This window comes from Meriones unguiculatus, chromosome 17 (assembly GCF_030254825.1).
Source record: "Meriones unguiculatus strain TT.TT164.6M chromosome 17, Bangor_MerUng_6.1, whole genome shotgun sequence".
NCBI lineage: Eukaryota > Metazoa > Chordata > Mammalia > Rodentia > Muridae > Meriones > Meriones unguiculatus.
Genome location: NC_083364.1, coordinates 31528216 through 31535591, shown reverse-complemented (window position 1 = coordinate 31535591; position 7376 = coordinate 31528216). Strand labels below are relative to the sequence as shown.

The 7376-nt window shown below is 39.0% G+C and overlaps 1 pseudogene; it reads left to right on the top strand.

The window, feature by feature from the left end:
* The first annotated feature begins 6928 nt into the window (after window positions 1-6928).
* Window positions 6929-7376, top strand: LOC132648718 (peptidyl-prolyl cis-trans isomerase A-like; annotated as a pseudogene).

Sequence of the window (7376 nt, the reverse complement as noted above, 5' to 3'; positions counted from 1 at the left end):
GTGTGTGTGTGTGTGTGTGTGTGTGTGTGTGTGTGTTTATGTGTAGGAGTGTGTGTGTGTGATTCTGGATATTTTCATATGGATGCAACCACAAAAGCATCAGATCCTGGAGCTGGTGTTAGGTGCAGATGGGAGGATTAGGAATGGAACCCATAGAGACATCTGTCCTGCTTTGATACCCTTTTTTAAAATTAATTTTTCTTTATTCTTAAGAATTTCATACCTGTATACAGTGAGTCATGATCAAGGTTCAGAAAACCATCAGATAAAAGGAGGCAGAAAGAATATAAGAGCTGAATAGTGAGAAAAATGGGTAGTGAAATGCTGTCTTCAGGACTTTTGAGTCTCATGTGAGACTCTAAATTCCTGAATTTATACCAGCTGTGTTTTTCTGTGCAAGGTCAATGGACCCAAAGGTCAGTCAAATGGAGAACTTTATCTCCAGGTCCCACTCCTTTCTGAGGAGTGAGCAGACCCTGATAGCTGCTGGACGATAAGAAGCATTGTTCTTTTTCTTTTTTGTATTGGATTATTTTTATTTATTTATCATTGTTTTATTTTTGATGTGTGGTCACTGGTTGACTCCATATGATCTCAGTGGCTAGCCACTATCTAACTCAATGGCTTACCAGAAAACATAAAGATGTGAACGTTAGAAGGGAATGAATTGGAGAAACTTAGGAGAAATCTGTGTTAACAGCCTTGGCTGTCCTAGAACTTGCTTGGTAGAACAAGGTAGCCTCACACTCACTGAGATTTGCCTGCCTCTGCCGCCCATGTGCTGGGACTGTGCACCACCATGCCAGAAGAAATCTTGAGAGAAGGGGGAGGTGAAATATGCTGTGTTTCAAGCTGCTTATCTTAACCTTCCTCATGGCCACTTACTAGTACTGATTCTTCTACTTTAAAATGATTTCCAAGGTGGACTAAAAGGAGCTAAAGATCACTCTATCACTGTGCCATGAAGCTATTATATGCTTCCCCATTCTATTTTTCATTAAAAAAAAAACCTATATCCACAGTAATTATGTACAATGGAAAATAAATCTGCAAACCCATGAACATACCCAGAAGAAAAGTCCTGGATAAACTATACTCTCATTCTTTCTTGTTTTCTCATTGGAGTTGCCTTTTAAATTCAGATCTTTAATTTAGAAAGTAAATGAGCAGCATCCATTTTCTGCCTTAAGACCAAGGGCATGTCAGCTAATCAATGAACCTAGCATCATCATTATCCTTACAATTCTAGTTGATCTGAAATGCACAGTCTTAAAGCATATACATCAAAGGTTCTGGTTTTAATCCCAGAAGTTCTATTAACTCATGATGGCAATATATCCCTAAGTGATTCTACCAGACCTCAACTGAAACATTATGTTACTTGTCAAACCTGTTGTCTTATGGAGTTTAAGCTGACTCATCACCTTAATAAAATCAGATTATAGACAACAGATATTTATTTCTCATAGTTTTGGAGACTAAGAAAGTCCAAACTCAACATGTTGACTGCAAAGATTTGCCTTTCATTTGCTTGCTGAGTTCTTCAATGGTGAAAAAAAAAAAAAAAAAAAAAAAAAAAAAAGAGCAGTGGGAACTCCATAGTCTTATTTTGTAAGGACACTCATACCATTCATTCATCAGGTCTCATCTTTCACAAGCAATTGCCATCCGTAGAACCCACCTTCACACTGTTGATTTGAGTTTTATATAAAAATTTAGAAAAAACACAAATTCTATCTATAGTATCTGGAAGTATAACATGTTTTTAAAACCTAATAATATGTTGAACATGGCAGGATAGCAGTAAGTTTACCCAATGCATTTTTTAAAAAAATATTTGAATATAGGTGAAATGGAATTAGAGAAGGGGAATACTGGAGCTTGAAGGGTTCAAACAAGTAGGGAACTGATGTGGATAGGGAAATAACTACAGAGGAAGTCTTAACTAAAATTAAGGGTGCATGATTTACTTCTCTGTTGCTGTGAATAGACACTGTGAACACATCAACATTTAAAAGAAAGCACTTCATTTGGGGGTTACTGTTTCAAAGAATAGCTGAGTCCTGGACCATCATGGTGGGGAACATGGCTGCAGGTAGGCAGGCTTAGTCTTTGAACAGTAGTTGTGAGCTGAAATCTTTTCCATAGAAACAAGAAAGAGGACAAGAGAGCTACTGAAAATAGCATGGGCTTTTAAAATCAAAGCCCAACCCTAGTGACTCAGCTCTTCCAACAAGGTCATATCTCCAAATCCTTCCTAAACAATTCCACCAAGTGAAGATCAAACATTCAGATCTATGAACCATGGGGGCCATTCTCATTCAAAGTTTTATATAAAACTCAAACTTGTAAATAAAGAAGCAACTTGGAAGGCTACAATCCTTCAAACCAAATAAAACCATTTGTTTATAAATGACCATCATCAGACTGCCTTCTGAATTATCATTTGTATATCCCTCAAGTGGTAATACCCACAACCTTGGTCAGAGAAGTTTCTGTATTGGTTAATGAAAAAACTCATTAGTGCTCAAAGTGATGAAAATAAGTGACTGTGGGTAATCATCCACTGATAGGATATTTACATCAGTCTCCCTGCTCTAAGGCTTAGGAATCATCACAGGAGGTATGTGAAAAGAGTGTAAGAGTAAAATATTGCAAAATGCATAGACATGGTATGGCTATCTTCACAAGATCTATACAAGAAGAAGCCAGTTAAATATTTGGCATGATGTGTAGAAGACTGACAAAGGTCCCAACACTGAGAAGCTATTGGTGGTTAATGGCAGCTGAGGAGAGGGAGAGTCACTTTATTTGGGTTGTGACAACTGGTAGGTTCCAGTGCCCCAGCGGATAACCTCACAGCATGTGCAGATGGGCAGCACTCAGTGAACCTACTAGGTTAAAAAATGAATGCATTTATTAACAAATTTAAAAGGACACCATGAAGTTGTGAATGAGATTGAATGGAGGAAAAAATGAGGAATGGAGGAAAAAGTATGATCAAGATACATTGTATAAATGTGTGACATTTTTAAAGAATAATTTTTTTTAAAGAATGCTCAACATTTTTGAAGAACAGCTTAATATACATGTCTACAAAGAAATCAGGAACTCCCAATACTATCATTTTTAATTAAATTTCTTATATTAATTACAGTTTATTTACTTTGTATCCCAGCTGTAGCCCCCTCTCTCATTCTCTCCCAATACCTTCCTCCCTCCCTCATCTTCTCCCTGCCCCTCTTTAAGTCCACTCACTGATAGGGGAGGTCCTCCTTCCCCTCCATCTGAGCCTCATCAGGACTAGCTGCAATGTCTTCCTCTGTGGCCTAGCAAGGCTACTCCTCCTTGGGGGGGGGGGGTCAAAGAACAAGCCACTGAGTTCATGTCAGAGACAGTCCCTGTTCCCATTACTAGGGAAGCCCACTTGAATACTGAGCTCCAATGGCTACATCTGTGCAAGTGTTCTAGGTCAGCTCCTTGCATGGCTCTTGGTTGGAGAATCAGTTTCAGAAAAGACCTCTGTGCCTAGACATGTTTAGTCCTTGTGGAGCTCTTATCCTCCCCAGGTCAGACTAAATCCCCCTTCTTTCATAATTCCCTGCACTATGCCCAAGGTTTGGTTATGAGTCTCAGCATCTTCTTTGATACACTGATAGTTGGAATCAAAGAATAGGAAAATAAAAATGATAATAATAATAGCATAGTGGAATACTGTGTAAGGCAGAGAGCACTATTTCTAAAATGCTTCCCTTTTTGCCATAGGTTAGAGAAGGCAATATTTGACTGGGAACTGACACAGGGTCTCTTGTACAACAGGGTGTGCTAGCTATGGCCCTGCCATGCCATAGCCAAGGGGAAGTACATCACTTAAATCCAAGTCAGACTTTTATATTGAGTAATAGTGTTGATTGCTCTTTATTCTGAATGTCAGTCATATTATTTTTAGGTAGCTCGTGCCTTTTGGCTACAGTCCAGCTCACTGTTATTGCATCTTCAATTTATTTCCCTTTAAACTAGATGAACAATTTTAAACCAACGAAGCAGAAATAAATGATCACCCCAGAAATAGGTGAAATGGAGTCAATGTTACTAAATCTTCACATAGTAATTACAGATGGAAAAATTCCATCGTTGCCATGACAATGCCACAATGTCTTTGATTTGTATTTCATAACATAACAAAATGTGCATCTAATAGAGATGTCTAATTGTCTTTCACTCTTGTTTTTGCTCAATAACTTAACAACATGCTCTTTGCAAGCACAGCATTGAAGTCGCTGTCACCAGCTGCCATTAACAAATTTTTATATTCATACTTTGCACAAACTCTGGAAAAATGTTTTTATCTAAGCTTCTAAACTATGCATTTCATTTTTACTTAATGAGGCAGGAGAATGTTAAGCAAATGTGAATTGATTAATTTTCAATAAAATAATTGTTGTTCATTAACATAGCGGTTATGTAAGTTCATGACTACCTGAAAATGTTAAACAACCACACAGCTTTGCTATCTGGCTAAAGGTAAATTAAAGCATTGGCAAATGAAGATGCTCCATGCCTTTCTTGCAACTAAAGTTTTGAATATGTCAGTTTTCTCAAGCAGTCCATGGAAGTTTGTGAAAGGGTCTTAGAACTCTCCTAAACCCTTATGCCAAACCCAAACTGCTCAGCTACTTTCTAAAACTGGAAATCAGTATGCCCTATATATTCCATTCCAAACTGTGAAGCTCCAACAGTCAGAAAAAAAAATATTCAAGTCATAATTGGTTAAACTGAGATTTTACTGTTAGTCTTAAATTTTTCAATTTACCTGATAGGCATGTAAGTAAGCATTTAGGAGAGTTCTCAGGTTCTTCATAAATCTGTATTTCTTTTGACATATCTTTACTGGGAACTCGGGTAATACCCATATTATCCCACACCCTTCTAACCAAGCTCTCTCAGTTTATATCTGTTTGTTTCTTTACATTATGATCAAATTATTTTATTTATTTTAAGAAATTTATGTTTTGATATGTTCATATAAAATATAATGCTTTATTCAGATACATACCTTTCCTTCCCCCATGACGACTCTATACCCACCACCACTACTTTTCTTTTCCAATTCTTCAGACACACTGAATGCACCGACTGATGACAGAAGTGCATGCGTGTAGAGTCACCCACTGGCATGCAGACATACCAGGGGCCACATCCCAGTGAAAACCCATTCTCCTTCCTCCAACGGCTATCAATTACCCATAATTCCTCAGCTAGAACTGGGACTTCCTGAGTCCCATCTGCATCCATACTGCAGCTTAGTAAATGAGACATCATAACACACTCTCTCTGACACAAGGCTCGGGAATCATCATGAAACAGGAGCAAAACATTCTGTACTTGAGATTCAATCTTATGCTAGAAATGTGACTTTCATACATGGCGGGAGCAGACTCCATATTTCGCACTGCACTCCAAACCAGTTACAGTATCTTTGCTCTGCAAGTTCTAACAGTAAGAACTCTAAAACGTTTCTGCATATTGGCAAATGTCCATTAGACTTTAAACCTGTTATTAGGCTGATTTCCACTGATTTTGATTCCTTTTAGGTACATAAATTACGTAATGTTTCCTGACAGGGCACAATTTTGGTGGATTGTTGTTATAAGCTGTAAGGTTTTTCAGAGGAGGCAACTTGTTCACACTGCACCTTTGTTGGACAAAATTTCAGGAAAAGGACATCAAAATCACATGAAATAGAAGCCAAAATAATAACTCAGCAGAAGGTCTACAGTACAAGCGAACAATAAGCATAGGAATTGCAGGCAAAATGAGAATGAGGGAATAAGCAGCCAGCTATAGGGAGTGGAGCAAGCTGAGTGAATGTGCATCTTGACGTGAGCATGGCCTGTGGAGGACTCTGAGACCAATTGGTTCATGGTGAATTGGCAAAGCTCTTCCCCATTTGGACCAAGTTTTAGAGGGATGACAAAGCTTTCCTCAGTAGTCTGAGTATGAGCATTTATGAGCTGTTGATCAGTGTACGCAAGAGTAGCAACTGCAGCTTCCTCTTCCAGATGTTTGCAGCCTGAGACTTCTTACAGACACCTCCTACTGAGACTTGCTAACTCTCCCTGTATGCCGTACCTAACAAACATGCTAAGGTTCTGGGTTACTGTGCTGGTTACTGGTCAGAGAACTCCACTTGATCCAGGGTTCATTATATGTGTGTCTATGTGTTTCTCCTTTCTTATTTCCCTCTCTGCCCCTAGTCAGGATTATAGCACATAAGCCAGGAAACACAGCAGCTAACTGCCCTGATTGAGACACTGATTTTTGTTTTGTTTTCTAACTTTTACACCAAATTGTCTGAAAATGAGGTTGGAAGTGCAAGCTCAGATCTATGATTTCAAAGCCTGCATACTTTTTACTTTTTATCACACCTAGCTGACCCATGTAACATCTGGAACTATGAACTCCAGCAAATGTCAAGAAATTTCCTACTATATTTACACACAGGTTACACTATTAACTATCTTTGTGAACTGGAGCTTGGAGACACATCTGTCATAGAATCTGAGCAAGGCCTATTCTAAATGTCTGAACAAAAAGTCTCAGGATAAAGATGTCAACAAGAAACCAAGATTCTTTGATTTGTGCATTCTCGTGAATTCTCTTTTCTCCTTGTGGCTGTCACCATGCTTGTCCTTTCACTATAAATACTATAAATCAAGACACCTGATATATGGGTTCCGGAAAGCAGTGAGTCAGCCTGATTCACTTTCATTCAAATACCTAGTCTAGCCAAATAGAAACATTATACTAGCTTCCACTGCAACTGCTCTGATTGCTTCATTTTCAGGATGTCCTAAACACTTTACTGAATTAATCTATTTAGAAGGGAATTAGGTGCCGCTCTCCCCTGTCACTGCTTGTTGCAGCTATGGTCAACCCCACCATGTTTTTGGACATCTTGGCTGATGGCGAGCCCTTGGACCATGCCTCCTTCGAGCTGTTGGCAGACAAAGTTTGGGATTTGGATATAAGGTTTCCCCTTTACACAGAATTATTCCTGGATTCATGTGCCAGGGTGGTGACTTCACATACCATAATGGCACTGGCAGCAGGTCCTTCTAGGGGAAAAATTTTGAGGATGAGAATGGCATCCTGAAGCACACAGGTCCTGGCATCTTGTCTGTGGCAAAGGCTGAACCAAATACAAATAGCTCCTTTTTATCTGCACTGCCAAGACTGAGTGGCTGGATGGCAATCATGGGGTCTTTGGGAAGGTGAAAGAAGGCATGAACCTCATGGAAGCCATGGAACTTTTTGGGTCCAGAAATGTCAAGACCAACAAGAAGATTACAATTTCTGGCTGTGGACAACTCTAA